Here is a 25,243-nt window from a genome sequence, read left to right as displayed (position 1 = left end):
GGGAGGTTATCATGCTTCTGCTGGAAACGTATCCCAGCAAGGTCTCCTGTTCAAGTGGCTCCTCTTCCTCTCTCATTTCCATGACAAGATCCTTTCTTGCTCTTCCACTCCCTCTATCTAGTCCCACGCCCCACTCTTTTCTGTGCAGATTCCTGACTTTCGCCGGGTCTGGGTACACACTGTAGAAATGCAAAGATGAAGCTGTTTTTACTCTTGCCCTTGGAGTTCTTAGTCCTCATGGGGAAAGGGTAAGGTAGGCAGGTAAGATGCTGGTTGACAGAGCTCAATTCCTATCTTTGTGCTCCTTGGCATTTCGTTGTAGGATTTAAGGGGGGGGGGGGGGGAGAGACAAGGACTTAAGCCTATGACGCCCTGGGCTGTTTCCTAGGAACGGGCTTCATTAGGAGAGCGCTGTGCATTGTGTGATTGCTCTGGGAACAAAGGAAAGGCCAGACTCTGAGGCTGGGTGCAGAACCGTGGGTAGCAGTGGGGAAGGGGGCGGCAGGCAAACATTAGGAACTGAAGAAACAGCGGTGAGGAAGCCCTAGGAGCTACAACAACCACAATCCCATTTCTCTCTCCCTAGAGCAGGGTAGTCAACCTTTTTATACCTACCGCCCACTTTTGTATCTCTATTAGTAGTAAAATTTTCTAACCGCCCACCGGTTCCACAGTAGTGGTGATTTATAAAGTAGGGAAGTAACTTTACTTTAAAAAATTTATAAAGCAGAGTTACAGCAAGTTAAAGCATATAATAATAATTACTTTATGTCAGATTTTTGCTAAGTTTGGCAGAATAAATCTCTATAAAACAACTTACTATAGTTAAATCTATTGTACTTTGGTTGCTCTGCTACCGCCCACCATGAAAGCTGGAACGCCCCCTAGTGGGCGGTAGGGACCAGGTTGACTCCCACTGCCCTAGATCCTCCGAGTCCCACCGCTGCGCCTCAGCCCGCCAGGCACCAGCCCCAGCGGCGCCTCACGCCTTCTCACCTGAAGTCATCCCAACTTCCCCCACCCAGTCCTTGCCACTATTCCAAGTGGGGTCCCAATCAGCAGCACGGGCATCCCCCAGGGCTGTTAGAAACATCAAATCTCAGCCCCTCTCCCCACAACTGAATTAGCTTTAGCATTTGAACAAGATCCGTGGTGATTCATCTCATATGAGAAGCCTATTTGCAGAGTTTGAGCCTCAAACCAGTGGGCAGCCTGGGACCCTGACCACCCGAGTTAACAGTTTCTGTGGAACATGTGTCCCCAGTTTCAAACAGCAGAATTCATTTTTCTTTTATTTGCAATAGTCTCTTAATTGCAGAACAAATTTCTGGGAATTTAAATTGAGTTCAACTGCTAAAAATTATTGTGGAAGACTTATACCTTAAAACAAATACATTAAAGCAGCAATTTTCAACCAGTGTATTACAAGAAATTTTAAATCATGCAATACCTGACTATTTTGTCAGGAGCACTGACCTCTTTTTCCTTAGATTGTCAAAAAAAAAAAAAAAAAAAAAGGCAACAGCCAACACAACAATAACCATCTGGTGTGAATGGATCAAATTCACACCTTTTTTATTTTTTTGTCAGAGCAGCAATATATATATATATAGTGTATTTTTTTGATGTGCAACAGAATTTTAGTTAGTCTGTGTGCCATGAGATGAAAAAGCTCAAAAATCACTGTATTAACGTTGCTAGACAGCTTGCTTTCTGTAAACAGAAAAGAAATGGAAATGCTCAAAGGACGTGGCCAGACCTGTCCAACCAGCTGAAGGACAGGCATGAGGACAGTTTGGAATTGTCCTCTTCCAAGTGGGTCATCTAAAAAATGGGATTTTCAAAGCTTCACAGCAGCAGCAACAGGTCTCATTTATGCACAGTCAATTGGATCCAGGGCACATTATTTATGTTGCCTCTTTTACAGACATTGCAAACTAGCATGATTCTGCTCGTTTTACAAAGGACACTGAGATTTGGAGAAATGAAGCAACTCACTAAAAGACCCATGCACTTCGTCCGAGTCCTTTCAACCCCTGCTCTTTTTCGGGAGGTAAAGGGCTAGCTAACTAGTGTGACTGCTCACCTGTAAACTAGGCCAGAATCTCTTTCTCAGTAAGAGACTGTCTCAGACAAGGCTGCCTTTGGAACACACACCTGTGGGGACAAGTGGGCAGCGTAAGCAGGTTGGCACCTTTGTGAGGAGGTCGTAAAGGGCTTTCCCCATCTGTGGAAGCTATCTTCAGAGGCTGCAGAGGTAGACATGTCCTAGCACCAGGGCGCCAGGGATCTGAAATTGGATTCTGGTCCAACTAACTGTGAGAGATGCTGCATCCAAAGCAATGGTATTATCAGAGCTGGAGAAAGCAGCTCAATAAGGAGGCGGTGTGGCTGGGACCACGCAGAGGGCCCGAGAGAAGGGCTTCCTGGAACAGAGCGTCCAGATGCTTGGTGGATGAAATGCCCCTCAGCACTCAAATTCATAGAGTCAGATCTCATATTCAGCAACTAACCTGCCATCCTCTCATCCTAATACTGAGAAGGACGGATTCTGGTCAACCACCAGGAACCTCTAAGTCAGTCTCTGGTTGCAAAGATCAAATTGAATTTCTGACCTGCTCATCTTAGGAGCCAGACTGTGGTATAGGGATGCTTTCAAGGGACCCTGCAAGTCCTCTTTAATTATTTTACTACTTTCTGTTGTTGCTATTATGGTTCTGACTGTGCACTAATTGACTTATAAATAACCCCCTGGACAGAAGCTCAGCCTTCCTCTGCTGGCCACCTCAGATACACAACAGGCGAGTGCTCTGCTCTCACCTTTCCAAGGGTGATGCAGACCTGAGTACCCTGACCAACGGGGGGGGGGGGGGGGGGGGGGGGGGGGGCTAGGGGTACTAACCCCTCATAGTTGGGAATTCGTACATAACTTTTGACTTCCCCCAAACCGAATTGCTAATAGCCTACTGTTGACCAGAGCTTTACTGATAGCAGTCAATTAACACATACTTTATATGTTATGTGTATTATATACCGTATTCTTACAATAAAGTAAGCTAGAGAAAAGAACACATTATTTAAAAAATGTTAACAAGGAAGAGAAAATACATTCACAGCATTTATTGAAAAACCCCCGCATATAAGTAGACTTGCACAGTCCAAACCGGGTTTTCCAAGGGTCACTGCAGTCTCTCTCTGCTGCCGCTGCTTTCCCTGCCATCAATTTCCCATCCCCTCCGCCCTGCCCCCCCCCGCCCCCCCTCCCCCCATGCTGACAGGCGATTACAGAGGCTTCCATGGTCTCTCTGCTCCTTCCTAGCTGAACAGCTGCATGTCTAGATTTGTCAGGTTTATAAGAAACCCCAGACTCAATCCTGCCGCCTAACCACATGGGTCATGTCCGGGCCCATACCCAGCCCATTCTGGGCTATCTTCTCACCAGACTGTGAGCTCCACCAGGTCTCCCCATTACCTGGCACAGAGTAGCATTCTCATTAACCACGTGTTCAGTGGAAGAGCTAGGTGTCACACAAATGAGCCATGCGCTGGCCATTGGACCGGCTCCCAGCATCAGCCCTGCGCATTCTGAGGTTGGAGCAAAGAACCAGCCCTGTGGCAGAGGGGCTTGCTTGCATTAAATACAGGACTTGTTTTCCAGGCAGTTCCCGACTCTGCCCATGGAGCAGAACCAAGGCCTTGGAAGAGCCCTGCCTTCCCCCTCTCATGGACTTAACAGCCCATATCAGAACCAGAACTGGATCTTGCTAAAGGGCCTCAAAAGCAGCCTTGATCCTAATGGACCAGACATTCCTCACCTTTTTTTCTTTTTTTCTTTTTTTTTTTTTTTTTGTATTTTTCTGAAATGAGAAGTGGGAAGGCAGAGAGACAGACTCCCATATGCGCCCGACCAGGATCCACCCGGAATGCCCTCTGCCCATCTGGGGCATTGCTCTGTTGCAACAGGAGCCATTCTAGCATCTGAGGCAGAGGTTATGGAGCCATCCTCAGTGCCCAGGCCAAATTTGCTCCAATGGACAAGAAGGGAAGAGAGAGACAAAGAGGAAGGAGAGGGGGAAGGGTGGAGAAGCAGATGGGTGCTTCTCCTGTGTGCCCTGGCCAGGAATTGAATCCAGGACATCCACAAGCTGGGCCAATGCTCTACCACTGAGCCAACCGGCCAGGGCCCATTTCTAACCTTGATCCTTATATCTGCAAGGTCTACGGATCGAATTCAGGGGCTCATGAAGGTGGACAGAGAAAAAGGACATATTTATTTCTCCTAAACTCAAACAAAATCTTAGTATTTCCTCAATTATGAATGTAAGGCACACATCACAGTATCTGAAACGTTTTCCCCAATAAAGAAAATTTTCACATGATATTTTCACATCATATTACAATAGTTACAGACCCCTTTTAAAATTACGGCACTATTTAGAGCTGTTGTTAGATTTTGTACACATTTCACTATAACTAGTTTCCTTAGTAATCCTCTGTATTTTGCTTTATGCATTTAAGAGCAGTCCAAGAAGGAGTCCTTTGAGCCTTACCAGACCCTAGTGTGGTCTAGGGAATGAAGAGGGTTAGAATCCCTGTAAAAAGAATATCAGACCTGGGTCTGAAGAATATGATTTTGAATCTTTGCTCTGCTACCTAATAACTGGAGGTAAAAATCTAACCTCTCTGAGTCTCCCTCCCCCATCTGTTAAATGGTAGTCACTGGGAGGATGAAATGAAACGGTGCAGGCTAGCTCTCAGTGTGGCCGGTGGGGTAAGCACTCCATAGGCGGGTCTAGACTTGTCTTCCTTGAGGGCAAGCGCGAGTCCTGCTGGTGTGAGTGCTGCTCGAGCACCTGGCAGAGGACGGACGGAGCCGGAGGCCCGGCTGAGGCCCGCCCGCGCTTTGCCCGGAGGCCCGGAGCCCTGTGCCGGTAGAGCTGCTCAGGGAGGGAACGAGGCAGCCGGAAGACTTGGCCTTGCTATATGTGGTTCCTCCCTTGGGAGATGCGAACACAGCAGAAAGGGCAGCCCCGTCCTGGGACGGGAGGGTCCTCAAACAAGGGGAAAGACTAGGCCAGAGGCCCTGAAGTGTGGACTCCCTCTTGCATCAGATCAGCTGCGTGCGTTTTGAGACCGCTGTGTCCTGCCTGCCACCGCAGTGAGGCTCCAGGAAGTGGAAGGGTCACTGTCCTACCCATTTGCTGATCCTTGCCGTCCCACCCCACCCCACCCCACCCCAGGCATTACATTACTAAGAATATATGGTTTTAAGAATTAATTTATATTAAAGAATCATTTCACTCTTTAAACAACTTTCATTATAGGGAGAAAAGCCCGATTTTTCTAAAATGTTCACCTTGTGTATTGAATTTTATGTGCACAGAGAAAACCGCAGGGATGGAAAAGGCTCTTTCGTTTCCATACTCAGTGTGATGGGTTGAATCGGGCCCCTCCCACATTCATGTGTTGAAGCTTCAGCCCTTAGTATATACTTCAGAATGTGACTTTATCTGGGGATAAGGACTCTAGAAAGGTGGTTAGGTTCAGATGAGACCATTAGGGTGGGCCCTAATCCAATATGACTGAGGTCCGTGCAAGAAGAAGAAGAGTCACCAGGGATACGTGAACGTAAAGGAAAGGCCATGTGAGGACACGGAGGGAAGGTCGCCGAGAAGATAATTCTTGGGAGATACCAAACCTCTTGATACTTTGATCTTGGAATTCCAGCCTCCAAAACTGTGAGATAATAAAATTCTGCTGTTTGAGTCACCCAGTCTAAGGTTTTATTATGGCAGCCCTAGCAAACTAATAAACACAGTTTTGACAATACTTGTCTGTCTCTTGTCCATTGTGGAAATGATAAAATAACGGCTTTTGAATAAAATATCTATCAGTTAAAAAAAAAATCCATCAGTTGATTTCTTACCCAAAATATTTCTGGATTGTGATCCATTAAAGATATAAAAAATCATACTGAATCCTAGCTAGGGTATGTGAGTGATTGCAAAAGTTTTATTTAATAATTGCATACATTATTCAAAAATCATTAAATTTTAGGTGAAACACTGTTGAGGTGAGGGGAGGGATCTATTAATAAACCTTTTATAAAGGGACTATCTCTATGGGTTGAGAGAACAGAGCAGAATATTTTGCATAAATGACTTAAAAATTCATTAGTTTCTTTTTTGTTGCTACACACATGTATGCATATATACACATATAATATACATCAATATTTAGAAATCCTGAATTATTTAATTCTGAAAAAGAAATGGTTGGCTCTGTTGGTTTTACTATAATGCCATTAGGTCAACATCATGAATTAACACTCATACTAGACAGCATCACACATTGAGCCTGGTTCAACCAGGGCGTCTTGTGGCCCAGAGCCATTTCTTAAATATGTAATATTTAGAGGGACACTTGTGAGAAAGACTGAATTGCTCAGCACACTACTCACTCTATAACAGACATACTCTCCCCAAAGGCATGGCATGGCCAACTAGAGGTTCAACCACAGCCTACAGTTCAGTTCAGGAAACGTATAGTTTCTTCTTCAATGTGCTCATCTAAGAAAGCAGAATTATTTCTGACTGTAAAATAATCAAAATCACTGTCTTAGGATCAAGAGAACTGCCTAATTATTTAACAGAACAACCTGAAGAGGAAAGGTATTTCCAACACCATCCAGTGAAAACATCTGTTAATCCTCAGAAGGTGTCCTCTCATCCTGAGTGTGTGTGGTGGTGGTGGTGGTGGTGGTGGTGGGGGGTTATCAGCCACATTCTATTAGAGATGATAAGAAGGTTTATCCAGTTATGTTTTATCACAATTTTGGACTATTCAAAAATATTTATATAATGTATTTTGTTATATAAATCTTGCCAAAAGTTACCCTTAAATACTATCCTACAAATGGGAGAAAATTAAACTTTTTTAAAAAAAGGTTGAATCAGTAGAGAAGTATGTTATTTACTGTGTGTGGGGGTATATGTGAGGTGGGCGGTAGCTGTGACAGACATAATACAACTGGACAGATCCAAAGGTCCAGATGCTCTCTTGCCCCCATTACTTTTTTTCCTGTACTTATTTGTATTTATAGTCATTTATATTTTACTTTATGTACAGTGTTTTAAATTATTTTTATGTATGTATTTCTCATATGCTCCTGGCTTCTTCAGGTAGAATTTTTCTAAGATTTTTTTTTTTTTTTTTGCTTCTAACATAGCATGTATTCATTTATAAAACAAAAGACATCAGAACAACACACAAAAATAAAAATAAAACATAACAGAGCACTGTAGGAAGCATTCAACAATAATTAAACTGTAGGTGAAAAGGTTTGGGGTTAATAATACCCAGATAATTCTTGTTAACATTTTGATGTACTGTAGATCCTTACATCTTGTTAATACACAGACAGATAGACAGACAGATGGACACAGCTATCTATAAATACATATACACAATTGTTTGACCAGTAAATTCCAACGGAAGAAATTTTATAGTATAAATACATATAACTCAACCGTGTTTTAATAGGAAAGGGCTCTTAAATTTATATTGAGTTATATACAACCATAAAAGAGATTCCAAAGGCATTCATTATAAAGGCACTGAATCCACTCCAAGTTACACTGTAAAATAAAAATCATTTGGCCAACTCAAACGCTGCTAAAATCCTGAATTTTAAAAAGCCCATGGTTTTGGGATTCCCATTCAGTCTTGATTCTATTCTTCAGAGTCTCCTCCATGAGACAGTGGGATGTGTTTGAGATCTGAAAACCATTAGCACTAATTAAGATGTAGTTGGCTTTGTTCTTCAACTTCCTGTAAAAATGCTCAACAGGAAAATTGATGCTCACAGCAAACCACAGCCATCCTGTTTCTTTAGCACGATCTTTTCACAGCTGCAGTCGCCTGTAGTTTCTATTTCATGATACCAGTCACGGTGCAACACCTCTGCCTAAACCTCACCCCCACTACCTCAGCATGTCCTTTGGCCATTTTAGAAAATAACATCTTTGCATGAAATTTGTGTCTATTATTGTTATTCTTCTTCTTCTCGGGTCCAAGCTTAGAGTACTATAGGCAATGAGGCAATCAATACAAGAGGAAAGACAGCAAACGCTGCTCAACCCAAGAGGAAACAAAAGGTAGAGAAGCAAGGGCTCCTTTATAATAAGCAAAGCCACAGCCTCGCCTAGTTAATTATCGCTGTTATTCTCAATCTGCGCTGAGTGTGGAACACAAGCTTTCTGTATGTGAGACCCTCATTTTTCCAATTGTACCTGCTCTTTTCTTGGTTGAACATCATTTAAGAGGATAGCTTAAGTTAATTCTGCTTATAGGATGTCTTCTCAATGGTAACGGTTGTGCCTCCACTGTATGTAGCAGGTCCTCAGCTATTTTAGAAATACTTCTTTTAGAATTTATTTAGATAAAGAGTAGATTAATTTTGGAGGTGGAAAAAGTACTTTCCAGAGAACACATTTTGAAACATCTACAATGTCATTTCAATTAGTTTGACTACCACATGACCCAGCAATCCCTATACTGGTTATCTACCCCCAAAACTCAAAACATTGGTAGATAAGGACACATGTACCCTCATGTTCATCACAGCATTATTCACAGTGGCCAAAACATAGAAACAACTAAAGTGTCCCTCAATAGAGGATTGGATAAAGAAGGTGTGGTACATATATACAGTGGAGTACTACTCAGCCATAAGAAATGATGACACATTGACATTTATGACAACATGGATGGACTTTAAAAACATTTTACTGAGTGAAATAAGTAAATCAGAAAAAGCTAAGAACTGTATGATTTCACACATGGGTGGGATATAAAACTGGCACTCATAGGCATAGATAAAAGTGAAGTGGTTACCAGGGAGAGAGGCAGTGGGGGAGGGAGTAAAGAGGGGCAAATATTTTATATAAGGTGACAGAAAATGATTTGACTTTGGGTGATGGGTATACAACATAAACAACAGTTCAAATGCTATAGAAACGTTTGTCTGAAACTATGTACAGTACTTTTATCGATCAATGTCACCTTGTTAAATTTAATTTTCTAAATAAAATTTAAAAAAATTAGTATGACACCAACTCACAATTTTACTGTAAGAGTAACTGCTAGGGAAATGAAGCTTGCTATAAAGTAAGTTTTTAAAAACTTGTTGTCATATATGTTTAATTTTAAAACCAATGCAAATTCTTTGATATCAAATTGTTTCAAAAGTGAGAAAATGCCCTGGCTGGTTGGCTCAGTGGTAGAGCGTCGGCCTGGCGTGCAGGAGTCCCAGGTTCGATTCCCGGCCAGGGCACACAGGAGAGGCGCCCATCTGCTTCTCCACCCCTCCCCCTCTCCTTCCTCTCTGTCTCTCTCTTCCCCTCCCACAGCCGAGGCTCCATTGGAGCAAAGATGGCCCAGGCGCTGGGGATGGCTCTCTGGCCTCTGCCTCGGGCGCTAGGATGGCTCTGGATGCAGCAGAGCGACGCCCCAGAGGGGCGGAGCATCGCCCCCTGGTGGTCATGCCGGGTGGATCCCAGTCGGGCGCATGCGGGAGTCTGTCTGACTGCCTCCCCGTTTCCAGCTTCGGAAAAATGAAAAAAAAAAAAAAAGTGAGAAAATGAAGGTAAATGGAATGACCAATCTACCTATTGTTGTTTAACTGTGGGGAAGGGAAGAGAAACCCTTTTCTATTTATCCACATAACTAAAAAGTATTGACTTCTTCCCACTAATTCCCATCTCAGTCAAGTATTTTCTTTATAGGGACTCAAATCTCAAAGCTAAAGTTTTTCTAAGTCTTCAGCACCACATTTAGTTTTAACATGGGATTAAGATCTATCCCTGCTTCCTTCCCACTACACATACACACACAAAGGCACACATGCACACACACTGATGACATACACGCATGCATGTACTCATACACATACACACACTCATGCATTCATAAACTCACATTCACACACATGTATGTACTCACATACACACTGCATATATGTCAACACACTTGATGTATTTTATTCATTTGATAGTTGAAAGTGGAGCCTTCTTTTCTTGAGGATGTTTCTCTTTAAAATAACTTTTTTTAAAAAAAATATGAAACCTTCTTATGTAAATTAGAAGTGTTACTAAACTTACTCCTGAAAAGGTCAAAAGACTTAGAAAGTAACATGTCTTATTCACTTTAAAGCTATTTACTGTTGCTGTGACATTTAAAGCAAAGCATTTGTATAATCCCAAACTGCCGGGATTAGAAAAAGTCATCTGCTTGTCTCTTAACTGCATTTAGGAGAAAAAGCTCTTGAAATCACAGGACACTTCCTCCATACTTAGTTGTTAGGTGGCCTTGAGCAAATTAGCCTCTCTCTCAGTCCAGTTCCCAGAATAAAATGGGGACAATGGTTCCTATTCAATAAGGGTTATTAAATGAGGCAAGTGCTTAATAACTTCAGCTATTTAAAAAAAATAAAATAAGCAAAAGTAAAGAGCCTGCCACAGTCAGTGCTCAATAATCGTTACTGTCTTCCTATTTAGCCACGAGAAAGAGAAAACACAAGTTGAATGAAATCTTAGTCCACATGTCCACAGCCCTGCAACATCTGCATTACAAATGAATGGGGAAGGGAGGGGTGTGTAAAAAGTGTATTTTAGAGATCTCAGGAAAGCATACTAATTAAAGCATTCCTTATTCTAGTTTTTTTTCAGTTTTAATTTTCAAAAGTGAGAGTTGTAAAGTACAGACAGAAGTATTTATGACAGAGGAGAAATGCTCTTTCCAACAAGAAGTAAATGTCTGAAAATATGGTCAAACGAAAATGAGTCAAATCTTAAGCAGACAGAAACTTCCAAGATAAATGACTTGTTCATGGAATGTTAAGCAAGCCTTCAAAAGGGCGCAGAACTTAAAAGGTCCAGGAATCAAGTAGCTCACTTCCTCTTATGTTTAGCATAGGGTAGGGGACTTCTAGCCTCTAGGCCAGAACTAGAATTTGATATCATCAGTGATAAGGATGAAATCATTGTTGGACTTGAGGAATGACGTTCAGCATGGGAATTTCTCTAAATATTGTAACTCATTCACGGCATGTGTAACCCTTAAAAAGTTTAGATATTAGAATAATTGAAGAGCTACGAAGTGAACTTTTCAAAGAGCATTAGAAAACCTGCCTGGGATTGTAAGTAAATAATTTAAACCTCTTTAGATATAACAGAATTTTAACTAGACTATGTTCCAGTTCAGAACAATATAAGTTTCTGAAGTTATTACTTAAGACCCTAAACCAGGGGTCCCCAAACTACGGCCCGCGGGCCACATGCGGCCCCCTGAGGCCATTTATCCGGCCCCCGCCGCACTTCTAGAAGGGACCACCTCTTTCATTGGTGGTCAGTGAGAGGAGCATAGTTCCCATTGAAATATTGGTCAGTTTGTTGATTTAAATTTACTTGTTCTTTATTTTAAATATTGTATTTGTTCCCGTTTTGTTTTTTTACTTTAAAATAAGATATGTGCAGTGTGCATAGGAATTTGTTCATAGTTTTTTTTTTATAGTCCGTCCCTACAACGGTCTGAGGGACAGTGAACTGGCCCCCTGTGTAAAAAGTTTGGGGACCCCTGCCCTAAACCAAGTGAATAGTACGGGTATTTTCCACATGAATTGACCTCAAAACTTTCCCCAAGCCTCTCATCACCTTCTCTGAAAACCCTGTCTTAGTCTCTCCCCAGCCTCTCCCCCGTCTTTCTCTCTATCCAGCTGTTCCACTTTTCTCATTAGAACCTTCCTGCAGCTCTTGGTCAGGTTACCACTTCTCCACTTCCTGCTCTGCACCCTAGTTATGCCATTGAATTATTTAAAAGAATTTGTGCTTATTGACTAAATTGGCATGTGTTCTTTCAATATTTTAAAGCTTTATTCTGTACTTCTTCATGAGGAGGTGAGAGGGGGAATATCAATGTCAATTTGCTTTTTCATATGTGCCCTAGAGAAAAAATACTTTTTTGATACCCCAAAATTTTCTTAATCTTGCTCTGTAGGTCTATGGGTACATGGCTTAAATATTTAAAGCTATAATATTTTATATTAAAATATCAATCATATTAAATGTAAATAGTTATATTGAATGCTACAGAATTTGATTAGCAATAGGCGTTGTCCATTGCACTGGGGTATTGAACAGAATGATTCTAAAGAGAAACTGTCTTCTTAAAAGACTTCTTAGCAATGGTCTAGTTTAGGATTTGAACTTATGTACCATGTCTGCAGCAATAGAAAGACAACAGTTTGGTTCCACAGTGCTTTCCTTTGAAGCTTCCCGTGATTCCCTTACTTAAAGAGCATTTTCTGTTGCTGGCCAAAGCAACAATTCAAAGGCAACTGTGTGGACAATCACACCATTCATAGGAAGGATATATACTGCTCCCAACAATTAGGGGATATTTTATAGCTTCATATTCACTTTGAAATATCCCCCAATTGTTGGGAGCAGTATACTTCCCCGCTGACATATGCCCCCATTTTCAATGGGGAAAAATAATTCCTGTGGACCCAAACTGTCCAGTGGTCAGAAAAAATTCTCCTTGCTTACATCTGGGTTCAAAACACAAGTTATGAATCACCTGTAATCACCATAATGATGAAACTGGTATTCTGTGTAACAGGAATAAACCACATGGTCTTCTACTGAAAAATTAAACTTTATCTTGGCATACTATGGCCCACGAAATATCATTTAAAAGAACGAAAAACAGAGGTATTTTTCAGTAACTAACTTCGTTGTAAAAAGTTATTCCCTCTAGCTGATAGAGAAAATACATTTAGTTTAAATATAATTTTTCTTACCGTTAATGGATATTGTAGGAAGGCATGATCAGGGACACAGGCAGACAGAGAGCAAGCGAGATGTGAGCCCAGAGAAAAAACTGTCCCTGAAAAAGGCATCATCTTCTAACGCAAATGTGGGGTCGTTTTTGGACAGCCATTTTGGACAAGCTCTGGCCTCCTGTTAACTGTGACATACTGAGTCAGAGGCAGACGTTCTTCTGTGGTTATTCGCTTCCTGTATGATTAATTTGTTGTTTGTTCCTTCCTCCTTTGCTGCAGAAAAAGAAACTAGATTGGTTTTACTTAAGAAGCAAGCAAAAAAAAAAAAAAAAAAAGAAGAAGAAGAAGAACCTAGACTAAAAAAAATTAAATGTTTCTCCTTTCCAAAAGGTGTGACATACTTATTTGGTACAGTGACAGGAGGAGATCAGAACCTCTATCCACTTAACAGCCTCACTTTATTCTAGATACCTTCACAAAAATAATTTCCACTGAACCTGAGATTCCTTCAGGAAAATTTCATTTGAAAGTATCACTCTCAATATTAACTATACCACTTAGAATTAAGGAAAAGAGTCGCTTAAGAACTAAAAGGACTCAAATACACTAATACTTAGGAGAAATGATTCTCCCTCATCTCCGGGGCATGCAAGTGTATAGCGAGAAAGTCACATATGCAGGTGAAGAGACGGCTCAGATGTAGGAAAGCCAATGAATGCATTTTGAAATGTGATTTTGGTGCCCAAGTTAGAATAAATGATCCACAGCTCATGTCACATGGAGACCCAGAGCTTTCTATGCTAGAATGTTTCCTTTCTGTCCTCCATATTTAATGGGATAACAATAACTCTCCCAGGAGACGCTCGACAAAAGCACAGATACTATGAATGCAAAGGAAAGTCGGATTTCTCTTTAAAGGACTCTGACAGGTGGATGGGCAATGGCACATATGCAGATATTATACCGAAATCTTGAGTATTTTAAACAATCTGAAAATGCTCAGAATTTTTTCTAGATCCATCTGAAAAGATCAGACTTAATGTTTGCAATACATACCATGTAACTCTAATAATATAATGTCATTTAAAAGAACGAAAAACAGAGGTATTGTTCAGTAACTAACTTCGATGTACAAGTTGAACTTGGGTTTGATTTTGCTGGGTTCAGAGGAAAATGTTATGAAAAGACAAGTTGCCTAATATTCCTTTATCTCTAAAGTGATAGGACTGGGTAGACCAGTGGTTCTCAATTCTGAAGGCTGTTGGAAATGTATGGTGGCGTTTTTGGTTGGGGATGGGGGAAAGTGGGCTGGAATGGTGGGGGGAGGGCTGTAGGACTCCTGGGCAGAGCCAGAAATGCAAACATTTCTTATGATGCTTAGGACAGTCTCACCCAAAATACTGGCAGTGCTCTTACTGAGGAATACTGGAAGAGGTGATGTCCAAGGTTCTTTCAAACTCTACATTTTTTGAGATACGAGTCTAGCTGCATGAGCAGAATCATCATGATGCCAAGCAATGGCAGGATCCCTGCATATAGAGCATTGAAGGATCAAAGGCTGAGAGTTCTCTACTTTGCCTGGAGTCTCTTAAAGGCATGACTGTATCCCTCTTGCTTCACATAGAGTCTGGAGTCCAAGGGACGCTCAATATATGAATAATACATGCAGGTGTGCGGCTGGACCGACGTGGAGGCCTGCAGCTACCATCTTCTTATCCTCCACTAGCCTTAGGAAGAAAGAAAACTTGATAAACTACCAAGTAACTGCCTGAGTGAACCTATGGGGAAGTCTAACTATAGTTGGGTCTAAAAAGAGAACATGGGCAATATGGTCATTTCTCTATATATTTCAGAATTATTTTTAAGTTCTGTAAGTAAAGCACCACACACACACACACACACACACACACACACTCACTCAGTATGCCTCAGTCCACGGCTATTCTATGGACTAGAGACAGCTCAGTTAGAAGGGAATATGTCAGCGAGAAGAGTGGAGCCTCTGAGACATGCAAGGGAGTAGTTGTCTAGAGTTTGGGTCTATTTCATCTTTAATGAAGATTTATAAATACAATCAACTTTGGTCACATTTATGAGGTGTCTAATATGCACCACAGGACCTAAATCTGATAATGTTCCTCCCCTGCTTAAAACCCTCTGATGTTTCTCTTTTCACTTAAAAAGTCCAAACTCTCTGCCTAGACTCACAGACCCACAATATCTGGCCCCTCCCTCATCCTCTGACCTCATCTCAAGTAACACTCCCTCTAGCTAATTTATCTGCTAGCCCTCTCTGTTCCTTAAATGCACCAAACTTATTTGCATCCCAGGGCCTCACACTTGGCGCCCTCTCACCTGACTCCTGCTCAATCTTCAGTTGTCAGCAAAAAGTCCTGCCCCATCTGCTCCTGTTTTCTTTTATGCACAAGATGTGTCACTACTTAACATTTTTTCTTTGATTTGGTGGTTTATTTATGTGTATGTCTCTCCTCACTGGAATTCAAGCTCCCTGAAAGCAGACACCTTCTTTTCTGCTATTGTCTCAGCATCTAGACCAGTGCCTAACACCTGGTAGGTGCTCAATTAGTAGTGTTTGTTGAATATAAAAGACAATCAATAACTCCTAAAAATTCTACCAATGTATAACATTTCTTTCTTTTTTTTTTTTTTTCATTTTTCTGAAGCTGGAAACAGGGAGAGACAGTCAAGACAGACTCCCGCATGCGCCCGACCGGGATCCACCCGGCACACCCACCATGGGGCTACGCTCTGCCCACCAGGGGGCGACGCTCTGCCCACCAGGGGGCGATGCTCTGCCCACCAGGGGGCGATGCTCTGCTCATCCTGGGCGTCACCATGTTGCGACCAGAGCCACTCTAGCGCCTGGGGCAGAGGCCACAGAGCCATCCCCAGCGCCCGGGCCATCTTTGCTCCAATGGAGCCTTGGCTGCGGGAGGGGAAGAGAGAGACAGAGAGGAAAGCACGGCGGAGGGGTGGAGAAGCAAATGGGCGCTTCTCCTGTGTGCCCTGGCCGGGAATCGAACCCGGGTCCTCCGCTCCCTGGGCCGACACTCTACCGCTGAGCCAACCGGCCAGGGCTGTATAACATTTCTTAAAAGCTTCAGATTGTTCCCTCTGGCACAGTGAATAAGGAATGCCGAGAGTAGACTTGAATTTTCTTGAGAAGGCTTAGGCTAAAGGGAACTTTTCCAGAGGAAGGATGCCACACATCGATAGCGAGGCCTTGGCCCACCAGGCGGCTTGGCAGAGTCTTATGCAGTGCAGGTGGCTTATGTCATTGGGCAGCGGGGAGGAAAAAAGGGAACAAGAAAGTTGAGAATAAATTATTTCTTTCAATCAGAAAGAAAGGGCAGAGGCAGTAAAAAGAATAAAAGAAAGAAGGCAGGAAAAGATGGAGACAAGGGAAAGATGATGTGGTGGGCAGGGGAGAGTTTCAACCCCATCACTGACTGCAGGGGCCTAGAGCAAGCCTAGAGGCCACACTCTGCAATGGATGACACAGGTGTTGCACGTGAAAGCGCTTTCTGCCCTTCCTTCGTGATGAGGTGTTCCCAGATAGCGTTTGCTTCTTAATATAAAGAATTTTAAGGTTGAACCAGACTACAGAGATCAAAGTCCACACTATCATTTACAGAGGCAGAAATGGAGGTCCAGAGAGACTGAGCAACCGGCTCATGTCACACAGCAGGCAGAAGAGCTGGGGCCGGGAGCCCAATCGCCCGCTCCATAGTCCAGTGTCATTATCGCCTTAAGCCTCATTTCAGGTTCAGAAGGAGGATTTCAATTAATTCTTTTCCATAAGCATAAGAAAAGGCAGAGGGAGAGGGCTGTGGTGTGGAAGGGGGAAGTTGAGGGTAGAATTTGTATTGCTTGCTGGTGGGACTCTTATTATAATCAAAGACCAAGAATAAATGGATTGAGAACTTGAGGCCAATAAAGACAATCACAGATTTGGACTTCAAAGAGAATTTAATTTTGCATACCCCCACTCAATATATAGACCATCCTGTGCTTAATAATAGAGAGAAGCAATAATTAATAGGATCTCAGACCAATCAGGCAAAGAATCATCCATATTAATCTACAGAAATAAAAAATCAAGAGCAAACAGAATATTATAAAACAGCAGAGTGTCACATAAACATGTTTTGGAAAGCAGTAAAGAATTGATCATAGGCAATGACCCTCTGTGGTGACCCTCAAATCAACAGAGACTGAATTAGGGCAATAGCGACATGTATAAAATATGAGCAGTTTAAAAAAAATAATAATAATTCCAGTTTTTCAAGTTGTGCTCCATGACTACCTGTTATAGTGTAGTATTTGCCCTGGTAGTGGAAAGATGTTTTAGAATACTGTATTTCCTCAATTTCAACACCTTCACTCATACACAGCACAAGTGGAGTTTGTTCAGTGGGTTATAAAACATATTAGAGACTGGTGACAATGTCTCCTGACCAATGTCTCATTCTCTCCTTTCCCAGATGGAAATTTAATCACAAAATTCTTCTGCTGTTCTACCACTGTATACTGGGCGTTAAACTAAGAATTTAACCATTTGGATACAAGAGACACTACTACGTCCAGTGTGGACAACAAGGCTATGGAGAGTCTGGACTTGGCACTGGACTTGAACCTGAATTAGCTGTCTCTCTTTGGGAGGAGCAGGAATGGAAGGTATTAAGTGCAGCATTTTTGAAACTGTATTATGGGAAGGTGTGTGTGTGTGTGTGTGTGTGTGATGTTGGAGAGGTAAATAGAGTATACATTTGTTGGTTGCAGGCTGTCTAGCATTCATTCACTTGAATTATAGTAATAACCTCAGATTTTGGGAGAGAGAGAACCACTGATCGCCTACTCTTTTCCTCTTCTGACTTCAGCTGGGCTAGCTCTACCCTGACTCCAAGAACAGAAAGTGACCAACCCTGTCCAGTTAGGGCCTGTGGTTCCCTGGCTACAGTGATTGGTTCAGAGATGAGCTTCTATACTTAGAAGATGCAATGAGACTTTTTTTTCCCCAGAGACAGAGAGAGAGTCAGAGAGAGGGATAGGCAGGGACAGAGAGACAGGAACGGAGAGATGAGAAGCATCAATCATAGTTTTTCGTTGCGCATTGTGACACCTTAGTTGTTCATTGATTGCTTTCTCATATGTGCCTTGACCACGAGCCTTCAGCAGATCGAGTAACCCCTTGCTCAAGCCAGCGACCTTGGGTCTAAGCTGGTGAGCTTTGCTCAAACCAGTTGAGACTGCACTCAAGCTGGAGACCTTGGGGTCTTGAACATGGGTCCTCCACATCCCAGTTCGACGTTCTATCCACTGTGCCACCGCCTGGTCAGGCACAATGAGACTTTTTGTAAGACGTGTGAGGCTGGGGCTAGTGGCATTACAGCTACATTATAAACATTCAGAGGCTGAGAAAGAAGCCAGTGCAGTAAAACAGTTGTGAGGGGAGCCTGTCTTAAGAGATATAGCAATCAGATGCCATGGGGTATTTAGACCCTGATACAAACAAACTAAAAAATATGAGACAACCAGACATTTGAATACTAATTGATATTTAATATTCAGATTATTGCTAAATTTTAGGTGTGATAATGTTACTGAGGTTAATGGGTTTTTGTTTTTTTTTTGTGTGTGTGTGTGTGTGTTTACAAAGAATTCTTAAATATTTAGAGATACATACTGAGATATTTATGGAGAGAAAGATATGACTAATGTCTGGGTTTGCTCCAGAGTGAAGTGGAAAAGGGAGGAAAGAGGGTAGGGGTATAAATGCAAAAAAATGGCCTGAGCAGACCATCCTTGAAACCGGGTGAGGTGTGCATGGCGGTTCGTTACCACGCTCTGACTACTTTTCATGCCCAGGGAGAGCAGAGGTGTGCGGGATTTGCTCTTCCAAAGAGACCTGGGAGGCTCTTGCTTCTCCTGACGTGTTGTGACACAGGGCAGCCATGGAAAAAGGCCACATTGGGGACCTGCCAACACATTCAACCACTTTATTTTCAAATAGGGCTATTTGCCAGTATCAGGGATGTGACAGGGTCTCTTAATTTAAAGGCAAAAATTTCCCAATTGGTCACCAACATCCAATACTAGTGGCTCCCAGGGGAAAACCCATGTGAAAAATAGAAGTTTCTTACAACTCAAGGGGCAAACTGGTGGAAAGCCCCATTTTCACATCCTGCCACGTATATACTTGTGCACGCACACACGGAGAAGCTGCTGGCACACACACAGCTGCGCATCCCTTCTGGTTGCCAATCATCAAGTATGAAGCAGGATGGGGTCTTTACCATGATCTCTGCTTGACCATTAGCAGTAGTCATATTTGTTTCTTCTTCAGACTTCTCTCAGCTAGACGGTTACACGGTGTCTCCCCCTGGAGGGCAGAACCACGTGTATGTGAAAGGAGTTCCCTGGGGGGCTCAGGAAACAAGGGTCTATATAGCTCGGCCCCTTTGGGCCTCACATCACCCATCTGAACACAGCAGGAAGAGTCAGTGACCCGAGACGCCCCAGGGGACCCCTGGCTGCACAGAAGCCAGGCCTGGCTTGTGCAGCTGCGACCTAGGAGAGACAAACCCAACACTCTGCATGTGGACAGGAAACGGGGGCCCTCCTGGGATTCAGAACTGGCTGCCAGGATGCTAGATGATATGCAATGTGCCAGACTGCCTCACCTAGTAAAGAATTTTCTCACTTAACCTTCAAAGGTCCTATCGGACCCTGATATAGGTGGGAAAACTGTTGATAGTTATCTGAGCATAGACTTTATCTCCATTTTACATATAAATTCAAAGTGATTATTGCACTGTTATTAGTTCCTGAATTTTCCAGTCATGCAACTACTACATTTTACTCAGATTTTTTTTTTTTTTGTATTTTTCTGAAGCTGGAAACGGGGAGAGACAGACAGACTCCCGCATGCGCCTGACTGGGATCCACCCGGCATGCCCACCAGGGGCCACGCTCTGCCCACCAGGGGGCGATGCTCTGCCCCTCCGGGGCGTCGCTCTGCCCCTCCGGGGCATCGCTCTGCCGAGACCAGAGCCACTCTAGCACCTGGGGCAGAGGCCAAGGAGCCATCCCCAGCACCCAGGCCATCTTTGCTCCAATGGAGCCTTGGCTGCGGGAGGGGAAGAGAGAGACAGAGAGGAAGGAGGGGGGAGGGGTGGAGAAGCAAATGGGTGCTTCTCCTATGTGCCCTGGCCGGGAATTGAACCCGGGTCCCCCGCACGCCAGGCCAACGCTCTACCGCTGAGCCAACCGGCCAGGGCCCATTTTGCTCAGATTTTACCAAGAGTTGTTCGCCCCTGCTGGAAAATTGTGTGTCCAAGGACCTTTCCACTTGAAGTAAGAGTCTCTTTTACCCAGGTTAGTCCAAAGTTATAGCTCTCCCAATGACGTTGATTATAGGTGTGGATGCTAATGAGCTGTACCTAATCACTTCCAAATTGAAGTTCTTTTATAATTTAAAGGCAAGAATTTTATAATAAATTACATTCCTTTCATTTGTCTTTTTAATTACAGATGAAAATTACATAGACTTTGGAAGAAATTATGTGTGAGGTCAGATTATTTCATCAACTTAAGTTTGTGAAGGGGACAAGGCTGCCAGCCACTGCTTCCGGAGCTTGGGAGATGTTTGCCTGACTCTGGGCTCCATTAAAGTCATGGACGAAGTTGTGTGGCTCTGCTCATCCAGCCCGGGAAATGGAGAAAGGAGCGTGTGGGGACCACCGCAGCGGCTCACCTACAACCCCCGGAGGGAAACTTGCTCACATTTTATTTCCAAATGGTCAGAGATGCACAAGGTGCTTCTTCCTCCTGCTTCTTGGCAGGCCCTGCTTTTCTCAGTCGCTTGCCCCAAACAACTTGTTCTACCTCAGATTCCCATTTGATTTTGCTACTCCAAGAACTTTCTGCCTCCCATTTGGCTGCTCTGAATGCCCCAAAGGACTGGAAAATGGTTGGGAAAACACTACCAGGTTGTCTATAATGGGACGGCAAACCTTCCAGCCACAGGAAGGACAACAGAAAGGTTTCCTACTGGACCAAGTGCACACACGTTGTTCCCTCAGCTCCACACAGAGCTGTCGAGGCCATAGGGTCAGAAAAGGTGCCATAGCAGCAGCTCAGCTGCAGCGTTTTGTGTGTGCGCTTTGGTTTTGTTGTGTTTTCCCACTTAATGCTGACTCCTCCTGCTTCACGGAAGCTGCTCCATTCAGTCTGGGCCATTTTGTTCTGTTTCAGAACCGTTAGAACAGAATGACCAGTGGTGGCTTATGTAAAAGCAACTCCATGACTACATTTAAAAACTGACCAGTTTGAGAGTCTCCAACCACAAAGATTTGAAGTATGAAAACCACATATGGTTTATGTTTTCCTTTTTTTTTTTTTCCAAGTAAGAGGAAGGGATAGAGAGAGACAGACTCCCACATGCTCTCTGATGGGATTCACCTGGTGACCCCTGTCTGGAGCTGATGCTCTGCCCATTTGGAGCCATGCTCACAACTGAGCCATTTAGCACCTGAGGCAGAGGCTCCATGGAGCTATCCTCAGCACGCAGGAACGATGCACTCTAACCGAGCCATGGCTGCAGGAGGAGAGGAGAGAGAGAGAGAGATGGGGAAAGGGGAGGAGTGGAGAAGCAGGATGGTCACTTCTCCTGTGTGCCCTGACCGGGAGTCGAACCTGGAACATCCACACACCAGGCCAACCCTCTATCACTGAGTCAACCAGCAAGGGTTTCTGGCTTATGTTTATAGGATATCCTCAGGAAGATAAATGGTCTCTGCCTCACTCTTACCATCATTAAAAAACAAAAATAAAACACTAAGCAACAATTAAACAGAACCCAACCCAGATGTTCCTTGTGGCTTTTGGGTGACAGTTGTGTTTTAGCAAAGCAAGTAAGTAGCAGTCTGGGTACTGTGGGGATCAGGTCAAGGATAACCTGTGAGCATAACCTCCACTGTGGTCAATGTCCCTCCCTCCCTGACCACGCCCCCTTTCCATCACCACGGCTTCCTCCTTCCAGATTAGCTTCTCCAGCTCCAGGCTCTGTCACTGATGCCTTTCCTGGCCCCACACTTGACCTCTCAGCCCTCTTCTCCAGCCAAAAAGAAAAACACACAAAGAAAGTTACTTTCTAGTAAGAGAAATATTTTCTGTGATCTTTTTGTCTGCTCACTCTATGTATGTGTCTGACTATATGACTAATTAGTGAGCAGGGACCCTGCTAGAGGCCCAACACATGGCAGTCGCTCAACACATACCATTTTAGCTGTTGGGGATACAGCACTGATCAAACAGACAAAATTCTCCACCCTCACAAAGCTAATATTCATATCTGTGTTTAATTCTGTTATAATAAAAAACAGAGACCAATCTTGAAAATTCCCTGAGCAGACAAAACCAGTTTAGTCATATAAGTAAAGCTTAATTTAGCTTATTTTGCAAAACTTCCTTGACCTGTGTCATTTCTTGCTTTTAAGCCTCTGGAAATCATAAGCAAAACTTGAACTGTTTCCCAGGGTTGATATATGGTACCCACTGACAAATTCCCTATCATTTAAAAAAAACTCTAATATCATAAGCAATCACTGTGAATAATGAACAATCGCTGCTTTCTCACTCTATGAGCTGCTTTATAACAATATACCCCGAGCTTCATTCCATGTTTTGGTATGAATGCTCCCAGTCTGCAAACTGTGTGTGTGTGTGTGTGTGTGTGTGTGTGTACAATAAACTTTTACTAATCACTACTTTGGCAATTCATTAGTTTTACTTCTGTTATTTCTGCACTTCGACAATGTGATGGAAGGAATACGAGTCTATCCTCGTTTTGCACAGTGCAGGTGTCCATTTGGATCTGGCTTATCTGATCTCATACAGTTGTTTCACACACATCACGGCCAGCGGAAGGTCTAATGCAGGCCGACCCTAATGGGAATGTAAAGTGCTCCACAGCCCTTGGGGCGTAGGCATTTCGATTTGAGAACCAGTCCATATAAATAGACCTCAAGGTAAGCTGACAGGCCAACCCTTGAAAGTCTATTTAACTTATCATGTGACTCAACTGAAACTTCAGTTCCAACTCTTCAAAGGAAAGGACTTAGAGGTGGCAGAGGGAAGAGAGGTTTATTACTCTCAACGGGCTTCAGCCTTAGCCTCTGTCCCCTTCCCCAAGCCTGCCCTACATTTTCCCTGACCCCACTAAACCCTAAGGGGGCTCCTGTCCCAAAGTACTTCTTGCCCATAGGTCTCAATCCCCTTCCCAAGAATAATATAATCTCATCAAGAGGTAAGGAAGAAATCAAGTTGTTGCTTTTTTTTTTTTTTTTTAAGGGACAGAGAGAGAGTCAGAGAGAGGGATAGACAGGGACAGATAGAAGCCGGGTGGCAGTCAGACAGACTCCAGCATGCGCCCAACCAGGATTCACCTGGCATGCCCACCAGGGGGCATTGCTCTGTCCATCTGGGGCATTGCTCCATTGCGGCAGGAGCCATTCTAGCACCTGAGTTGGAGGCCATGGAGCCATCCTCAGCGCTGGGGCCAACTATACTCCAACGGAGCCCTGGCTGCGGGAGGGAAACAGAAAGATAGAGAGGAAGGAGAGGGAGGGGTGGAGGAGCAGATGGGTGCTACTTCTATGTGCCCTGACTGGGAATTGAACCTGGGACTTCCACATGCCAGGCCAACGCTCTATCACTGACCCAACCAGCGAGGGCCACATAATAATATTTTTTATTAAAAAAATTATACCTGGAAAAGTTTGAAAAATATAATCAATAAATTTAAAAATATTTTTATGTATTGATCTTAGCAAGAGAGAAAGGGGGAGAGGGAGAAGGAGGTTCTTGTATGTGCCCTGACAGGGGATCGAACCAGCAACCTCTGTGCTTTGGGAGAATGCTGTAACCAACCATATCATCCAGCCAGGAAAAATATAAGTAATGTGATTTTTTAAATGACCTATTAGTACTTAGAGAAAACCAGTTAATATTTTGGAATTTCCTTCTAGTTTTTTCTTTATGTGTGTATCTAAAGTGGAATCCTGTATATTCATAGTTTAATATCCTTCTTTTTCACAATTCCTCATCTTATTAACTGTTCTCCTAATAATTTTAATAGTTATTTATTTCATTTTATGAATGTTCTATTAGCTATATAAATATTTTTCATTGTGAGACATTTAAATTACATCCAATTTCATTATTTTGAATCCTACTATGACTAATATACCTATATCTGAATGTTTGTGGTCATTTCAGATTATTGCCTTAGGATGAATCTACTAGAGTACAATTACTGGAATAGCAGATGTGAAGTTTTTCCCTAAAAGATCTTGATATGTATTGTTTCCTCCAAGTTTAAGCATCCACACTCCCATTAGCACTCATTTCATTTCTTTTCAACATGTGGTATTATAACTTTTGAAAATCTATGCCAATTTGATAGATGAAAAATTATATGTGTGGGCAGTTTTAAATTTCATTTCTTTGATTATTAGTGAGACTAATAATCTGGGCTGGAATGACATCCTCTGGTCTCCTTTCCACCTGTGTCTTCCCAACTCAAGGGCTGTCCCTCACTTTCTCCAGTTCTCTCCTGGACTTAGAAGATGTTTGCTACGCCTCAAGGAGAAAGGCAGGTGCTTTGGGAGCATACTAAACACTCACAGTGTCTGCTCCCATTACTATTAAGGGAGCTAAGCTTCTCCTAATAATCAAAGAAATGAAATTAGTCATATATTTATTGTCTTCTCCATTATTACTATACCGTTCTCTATTAATTGTTACCTGGATTATTTTTTTAATCACAGAGTTTCTGTATTTTTCTTATTTTCTTCACTTTTGAACCTAAAGAGTACCTAAAAGCTCCATGATGTTTAATATATGAGATAAAATATTGTAACCATAATGGGACTGGGTGGATAGCAGTGATCATTTCTGTATGTTTATACAGCAAATTTCATAAATCAGAGACTGCCTCTACCCCCAACACATACACTCTTACAAAAGAATTCTCTTAGATTGCCGCTGGAGCTGTTTTTCTGCAGCCTGTGAGAATTTCCATCATTCTAGGAAATGTTTTCATCCTATGTTGGGTGGTGGGAGGTGGGAGCAGGATGTCCAGGCATATCTTACAACACGTCTTCCTACCTCAACGGCAGAAGTAGAAATGCCTGGATTTATGTTACATGTGTGCGGACACATGCAAATCTCTAAAGTTTCAGTGCAGAAAGCAAACATTATGACTCCGAGTCAGCCTATTCCATCTTTCACAAGGCCAAAGTTCCCAGGAACTAAGGAGTAATGTAGGTGGATCTACTGCATATCCAAGCTTCCTTTATTTTTGTCATCTTTATTAGC

General features: G+C 42.9%; 1 protein-coding gene and 1 non-coding gene across 6 annotated transcripts in view; both read right to left on the bottom strand.

The window, feature by feature from the left end:
* Positions 1-25,243, bottom strand: part of WIPF1 (WAS/WASL interacting protein family member 1) — a 132,792-nt gene that overhangs the window by 32,887 nt on the left and 74,662 nt on the right. Inside the window, exon 2 of one of the 5 annotated variants that reach the window (XM_066279664.1) lies at positions 12,860-13,114. The exons of 3 other annotated variants lie outside the window; for them this stretch is intronic. The gene's annotated coding sequence lies outside the window, so the exon portion shown is untranslated. Of the gene's footprint in view, positions 1-2,086; positions 2,138-12,859; positions 13,115-25,243 lie in introns of those variants that run through there. One more of the 5 variants, XM_066279668.1, reaches the window with a different exon arrangement.
* TRNAP-AGG (transfer RNA proline (anticodon AGG)) lies at positions 15,865-15,940 on the bottom strand. The gene has a single exon. It is a non-coding gene; the product is annotated as a tRNA-Pro (tRNA).

Source organism: Saccopteryx bilineata, chromosome 5 (assembly GCF_036850765.1).
Source record: "Saccopteryx bilineata isolate mSacBil1 chromosome 5, mSacBil1_pri_phased_curated, whole genome shotgun sequence".
Taxonomy (NCBI): Eukaryota; Metazoa; Chordata; class Mammalia; order Chiroptera; family Emballonuridae; genus Saccopteryx; species Saccopteryx bilineata.
This window is presented reverse-complemented; position numbering and strand designations above follow the sequence as displayed.